Source organism: Sapajus apella, unplaced genomic scaffold, assembly GCF_009761245.1.
Source record: "Sapajus apella isolate SASKATOON/1434 unplaced genomic scaffold, GSC_monkey_1.0 scaffold8, whole genome shotgun sequence".
Classification (NCBI taxonomy): domain Eukaryota; kingdom Metazoa; phylum Chordata; class Mammalia; order Primates; family Cebidae; genus Sapajus; species Sapajus apella.
In genome coordinates, this window is record NW_022436948.1 from 15,544,690 (window position 1) to 15,552,261 (window position 7,572).

The following is a 7,572-nucleotide window of genomic DNA, read 5'->3' on the forward strand; positions in this document are numbered from 1 at the left end:
ACACACACACACACACACACACACACACACACACACACACACACACACATAAAGCCGGGCATGGTGGCTAATGCCTGTAATCCCAGCATTTTGGGAGACTGAGGTGAGTTGAGAGGTAGAGATAGAAGAATCATTTAAGGCCACGAATTAAAGACCGGCCTGCATCACATGGTGAAATCCTATTTCTACAAAAACAGCAACAAAAAATAGTAGATATTTAACTTGGCAGAAAATCAAAACAGGACTGTGGAGGAAAAGGATGAAGAAAGACCATTAAACTCTGAGGAACATAATCAGACCATGAGAAAAGCTGATGAGAAATTGATGAGAAGTTATAAAGGGGAATAAAAAATGACAGATAAGCAAGAGAAAAAAAGAGGAATCAAAAATATTTTTGTATCTTTTTCTTTTTTTAGAGAGAGATGGGGTCTTGCTCTGTTGCCCAGGCTGGAGTGCAGTGACTTGATCTTAGCTTATCACCATATCCTCCAACTCCTAAATTCAAGCCTAGCCTTGGCCTCCCAAATAGCTGGGACTGCAGGCATGTACTACGACATTCAGCTATTTTTTTATTTTTATTTTTATAGAGAAGTTTCACTATGTTGTCCAGGCTGGTCTCAAACTCCTGGCTATTAGTGATCTTGCCACCTCAGCCTCTCAAAGCATTGGGATTATAGGCATGAGCCACTGAACCCAGTCAACAATATTTTCTAGATCTCTGGAAATATTTAGGATTGAAAGACAGCTGGTTTTACCATGTTTCAAGAAAAATTACTCATTTTAAGTGAAGGCTGAGAACTAGTTTGACAAAGTCTTCATATTTTAAATTTAAAGGGTTTTAGAAATATCCAAGTTGGGGAAAAAAGTTGACAGTTAAAATAAATATAAATTGCACTTTGATTTCTGTCCTTAAACCATAACATGATATATTCAGCTTTTTGTTTTCTTTCACTCTTTGATTTTTACATTTAAACCAGTAAGCCCTCTTATTTCACAGAGAGAATTCACTTTCTCAATGTGGTAAAAGGTGAGTATAAAATTTTAATTTCCTAAGTAGTAAATTTTTCAGCTTCATTTGTTAAATAATCCATTCCCTTTAGTTTACTGATGCATTATTTATCAAGTAGTAAATGCATACATATCTCACTGTCTGTTTCTGGGCTATTTATTCTGCTCCATTGATCTTTGGATCTTTTAAAAGTAGATTATCACTAATTGATGTAAAGGCTCCTGGTTTCATCAAGTTTTGGGATACCTGTCTTGAATATACTTTACATTCATATTCTACTGACTTTGTAATGGAAATAATTTCACAGAGTGCTTGCCCAACTCAGTGTAGAATGTGAGCTGAGGAGAAAATATTGCATTAATAGTAAGGAGGCTCAGATCAAATCTTTTCTTTTTTCTTTTTTAGCAAATGTGGCAGGCATATTCCTACAGTATGTCTGTCCCATCTATTCTTATAAATTTCAAAATCAGCTATGACAGAAAGGCAGTCTTTTGGCATTTAGAACACAGCTGGCATTATTCCGTTGGAGAATGCTTTTATAAACCAAGATTTAATCAGAAAGCTCTCCTCCCAAATCTGTCAAGCCTGGTGTTGATTGAAGAAGACTAGAACCTCACTCAGGAAGCCAGTATTCCAACTTTCCCCAACTAATTGCATAACCTTGAGCAATTTATGTAACGAATTCCCAAGTCCGTTTCCTCATTGCTAAATCAAAGACTTTTGAAGGGGACTAGGTAGTACATTAAAATCCAATCTATCCCCAACATTTTGAATTTTGGGGGAGAATGGTGTAAAGGTAAAAGATAGGGATCTCATTTTATTTTGCCAACTGCTCTAAACCGAAGGACATTAATGCTGTTTTAGAATCAGAAACTCTCTATGCCTTTTGTTCTCATTTTGCCTTCCCACAGTGATAATATGGAGACTTAACAAGGTTACTCTGGATTCTCCAATGCTAACAGACAGGCCAAACTACATACTTAAGGACACGAGTACCTCTGGCAACCAATAATAAACCTTTCTGATTGTTTTTCTTCTCAAGTGCCTGGAGAATATTTTCAAGTCTGTGGAGAATATTTACAGAAGAGTCAAGTTCACAAATAATAATAAGCATTGCTGGATTTTGTTCATATACATCAAGGAGTGAAGTAGTAAACCCCACAAGCAACAAGCAAGTGTTTATTGAAAACTTATTACCTAAGCAATAGTCTCTTTTTTGCTTTTTAATTTTAATTGACAAATCATTGTACATATTTATGGTATACTTTATGGTATTTTCATACATGTATGCAAGAGGTAATGCAGGGTAATTAGCATATACCTCACTTCTGAATATTATCATTTCTGTGTTGAGAACATTCCAAATCTATTCTTCTGGCTACTTGAAAATTTACAGTAAATTTTTTTTTTTTTTGAGACGGAGTTTCACTCATGTTACCCAGGCTGGAGTGCAATGGCACGATCTCGGCTCACTGCAACCTCTGCCTCCTGGGTTCAGGCAATTCTCCTGCCTCAGCCTCCTGAGTAGCTGGGATTACAGGCGCACGCCACCATGCCCAGCTAATTTTTTGTATTTTCAGTAGAGACGGGGTTTCACCATGTTGACCAGGATGGTCTCGATCTCTTGACTTCGTGATCCACCCACCTCAGCCTCCCAAAGTGCTGGGATTACAGGCGTGAGCCACCACGCCCGGCCTACAGTAAATTATTTTTAATTAGAGTCACCCTACCGTGCTAAAGAACACTAGGACTTATTCCTTCTATCCAGCTATAAATTTGCTTCTGCTAACCAGCTTCTGACTACCCACTTCCACCCCACCCCCAGTTTCCAGTAACCATTATTCTGCTTTCTACTTCTATGAGATCAATGCTTTTAGCTTCCACATAAGTGAGAACATGCTGCATTTGCTTTATTTCACTTAACGTAATGTCCTCTGGGCTCATCCATATTGCACGAATAATAGGATTTTGTTTCTATTTTTTTGTTGTTCATGGCTGAATTGTATTCCATCATGTGTATAAACACCACATTTTAAAAATGCATTCATCTGTGATGAACACTTAGGTTGATTCCGTATCTTAGTATTAGGAATGGTCCTGCAACTGACATGGGAGGGTAGATATCCCTTCAAAATACAGATTTCTTTTTCTTTGGTAATATACCCAGTAGTGGGATTAAGGAATAGTCTTTTAACAGTAAATCCTTGGAGAACCCAATGAACTAAGAAACTATCCAGAAGCATCAATTTGTGACTGTCGTGTCTTCAAAACATACCCCCCCCCCAATACCCAGAGTACTATGAACTGTCTCTGAATCACTATGAATGGAATGAAATGTGTTTATCAACACAGATGTGGATAACCCTGAGTCTTAAGCGCATGGCATAACAAACTACTTAATAAAGGAGGGTTGTTGCTTGGATTAACCCAGAACAAAATTTTTCATTGAGGCATCTTTGATCTACAACCTGATATTCATCCAATTGTATTTTAATTGCTTCATAATCAAAATCAATTTGTTAATTGGCTCTGTTTCTGATAATATATATTTGTGAAATATAAAAAATTTATGGAATACTTTTCACTTAAAAATAAAATTATATGCAAAACTAAAAATCATCTAAAACTCCTACCTCAAAGAGATAAGCAATATTAACATGTCAGCATTTGGTTTTAAATGATCACTCTTCCCAAACGTAGTCAATAAACAGAAAGGGAAATATGAGCATATTATCAATCATGGTAGCCCATCTCTTCATGAGGCGTACATTCTGTGGTCGGACTTTGCAAAAATGACACACAATCCTCACATAGACAATGAAAAGAAGCTCTTTTATCTGAAGAAAACGATTTTCAGGATGGCTAAGGAACATGTCCCAAATCACAAGGACGGTAAATGGAGAAGCAGTGAACAAAGACAGATATAGCCAAATCTAAAGCCCTTTCATTACCCTGTGTCTCTCACACACCAGTGTCTCTTCCATTTCTGAGGCAGACAAGGCTGGTTTGTATCCTGGGCACGTTGACAATTTTGGCATCATTCAATAGTTATATAATGGAAGAAAAAAACTGATTTATTTTTTGTGAATATGTATATTTAGAAACAAATTCACTCACCAATTCACTTCCAAGAACAAATGCAAAGCCAACATTTACAAAAAATTTAGTAAAACATTCTCTACCTGTCAGTGTTTCCTTCTTTCTGTTTGAGAGGCTTTTGTTGTTTTCCAACCTAGACCACTTCTTAGGAGGCAAATTAAAGGGTTTTAACTTGAGATGTGAAAATTATTACTTATTCCCAGTAAACAGCATCGCTCAATACATTAATGTTTTGGAATTTCAGCAGAATTGGACTTAATTCACAAGTGGTAAAAAAATATGAAGCCAAGATGGATATTTGCCAGCAGAAAGATCTTTTTGCGAAAGTGTTTTGCAAAATCCAGCATCTCTTACTTTGGGGTTTAAAAATAATAAGTGATGGTTTTGTAATTCTACCTTCTTTTGGGGTTTAAAAAGAATAAATGGTGGTTTTGCAATTTATCTAGATTTTTTTCTGGTTGTTGGGATCAGATGATCTTTAGAGATTGTCTATATTTGAACTGGGAGAGGAATCCTACAAATGGCTGCTTAAAAGTAGAAAAAAAAAGTATAGTGTAAGAGGACAGAATTATGAAGAACACACTCCCTAAACTGCGGTGGAAGTTTTTCTTCAAGCACCCACAAAGCAATTCAGTCTGAGAGGTCCGTCCAACGCTCTACTCTTTCTCAAGTCTTGGTGTTGATAGACCCTCCTAACCTTAGAATCAATCTCCTAAAATTTCATTTCTTTAGAAATTGCCCAGCTTGGCAATTTGGAAGATCTAGTCCTTCATTCAGCAAGTGTTTCTGGATGGTCTGAACTAAGCTTTGAGCCAGAGACCCCCCAGTCTTTCTGGGACAGTCTGGAGGACTCCAGCATCACTCCCCAGATCAGTTCTGTGAAAATCTCTTCGGTGGTCTCTTCATGAGGAATTCACAAATTTAAATGTTAGACCCTTAAATGCAAAAGTCAAAAAACCTAGTAAATAATAAAATCTGTGTTCTGGATGAAGTGGATGAAAGAACCCAACCTGAGTTATTCAGAGCTCAGGCAAATAGATGGTTTTTAGCTTTTAGTCATGAAATCTCATCTCGCACACAGACACACACACACACAATTTCTTGAGTTTTACAGAATACTCTAAATATATATATCTATATATCTATATCTATAAAACCTTCATTTATGTATAATTCGTTCATTCAAAAAGTAATTAATGAGCACCTACTGTCTACAACATTCTAGATCTTGACTTTTAAGAAGCCCTGGATTACCTTGAAGAAATTTTACATTTAAAATACTTCTTATTTTATTAACTTTCAGATGGATTCTTGCTGTATTCTCTGGTGCTCAAAACAGCATATGAGAAAAGCCAAAATAAGATGATAGGTGACGAAGGGAGATTAGACTGAAATTGCAGGATTCTTGAGACCTAAATATTTCATCTGTTTCGTAATTTTCTTTAGGATCAGAAGTGTTTGTTAGTATTAGAACTTTGGTTCCAATTAAAAGGACCACATGGTCATTTTTAGAAAGTAAGGGATCCATACAGATGTTGTTGTGGTTGGGGCACTGGTTTATCTTTGAAGAACAAGAGTAAAAACAACTCAAAATAAAACATGTAACAATGAGACTATATAGTAGACTAGGTAAGCCGTCTAGTTCATAAAGTCGTATAGAACTGGCTGCAAATCCCACCTTTGCAAACCACTAGTTGTGAAAACCTAGGAGTTGTTAAGCCTCGGAGAGTGTCAGTTTTATTATTTGAAATAATATTTGAAATATATTTATTATTAGAAATAATAACAGAAACTCATAAGTTAGTTTGTGAAGATTCGATGTAATGATGCCTGCAAAGCAGTTATCCACAGCTCAGAACAGTGCAGGTGTTTTCAATAATATTGAAATAAAGAGTCCTTCTTGAAACATGAGGGGCTAACTGTACATCACTTAAACACTACGCGTAAGTGTTTAGATATTATGGGTGAAGATGGTAAGATTTAGGGAAAACCATTTGGAATTCCGAGCTCAGACGGGAATTAATAGTGGTGCCCTAAAACCAAGATGGTTATAACACAACTGATGAATCCAGAATTCAGTATTAAGTGCCAGAAATTACAACCACAAACTTCTCTCGTACTAACGCTTCATGGTAACATAGGAACCCCTTTCTGAGTAGCATACTGAAGAGAGTAGTAATGTCACCCAAACACCAGGGGGTGCTCTCGTCTACTTTGTGCAGAAGAAACAAGCATGGGTCTGCCTGGTAAATTAAGACAAAATATGTATGTCAAAAGATGATAAATGGTAGGACATAGACCTTTGGAACAACTCACCATTGTGGTTCATATCTAGAATTGACCATAACTTTATTTTTCCTTATTACTTTGGCTTTCAAAAGTAAGCCATGGTAGAGGGAAAGGAACACAAAGCTGTTTCTGGTTATTAAGCCAGTATTACACAGTATAGATTGTATCACACGGATTGTTTTAAAAAAAACTTTCTTTAGAGACTTCATAGGCTTAAAGGTTATTTCCAAGTCATTTTCAGGCAAGAGAGACTTTACACAAACAAAATTACTGAATCTTGGCTTCTCAGATTACTTTAAGTAATTTAGTCTACTTCACGTGACTTATCTTTCATTTAACCACTCAAGAAAATAGGCATGACCATATATGGCCCCCTTTTGCTCAAGTATTTTTTCACCATGGACTGTGTGCAAGGCACTTGGAATAAGAAAATTCATAAACATGGAATCCTGGTTCCTAACATAATAAATGCCCTGACACTGTCTTTGCCCTAAAGTTTACATGCGAGTAAGAAGAGAGACCATTTTTGTTTTTGAGACAGAGTGTCATTCTTGTTGCCCAAACTGGAGTGTAATGGCATGATCTCGGCTCACTGCAACCTCCGCCTCCCCAGTTCAAGTGATTCTTCTGCCTCAGCCTCCCAAGTAGCTGGGATTACAGGCATGCGCCACCATGCCCAGCTAATTTTGCACGTTTAGTAGAAATGGGTTTCCTCTTGTTGGTCAGGCTGATCTTAAACTCCCGACCTCAGGTAGCCCGCCCTCCTCAGCCTCCCAAAGTGCTGGGATTATAGGCCTGAGCCACTACATCTGGCCTAAGAGAGAACTATGATACATTTAAAAAAACAAATATGTGAGAAACTGAACATGTAAGTGGACAATGGTCAGCCATATACAAAAATAGAACTCTGACCAACAACCTACAGGAAATTGCCCAGAAAACCAATTTTTTATTTACAATAAACATCCCAGAAAGCCTGACTGCTGTAAGTCAGACATGTAGGGAGTCAGACTTCCATTTCTAGTAATGTAAGCTAAACCAAAACTTCCATACCAATCACCCCCACATGACCAGAATTTGATTAATAACTGACAGTTTCTCATATTTTTGTTACTGCTTTCACCGTAAGACCAACCAGAAAAAGCCAAAAATGCACCCCTACACAATCACATAGA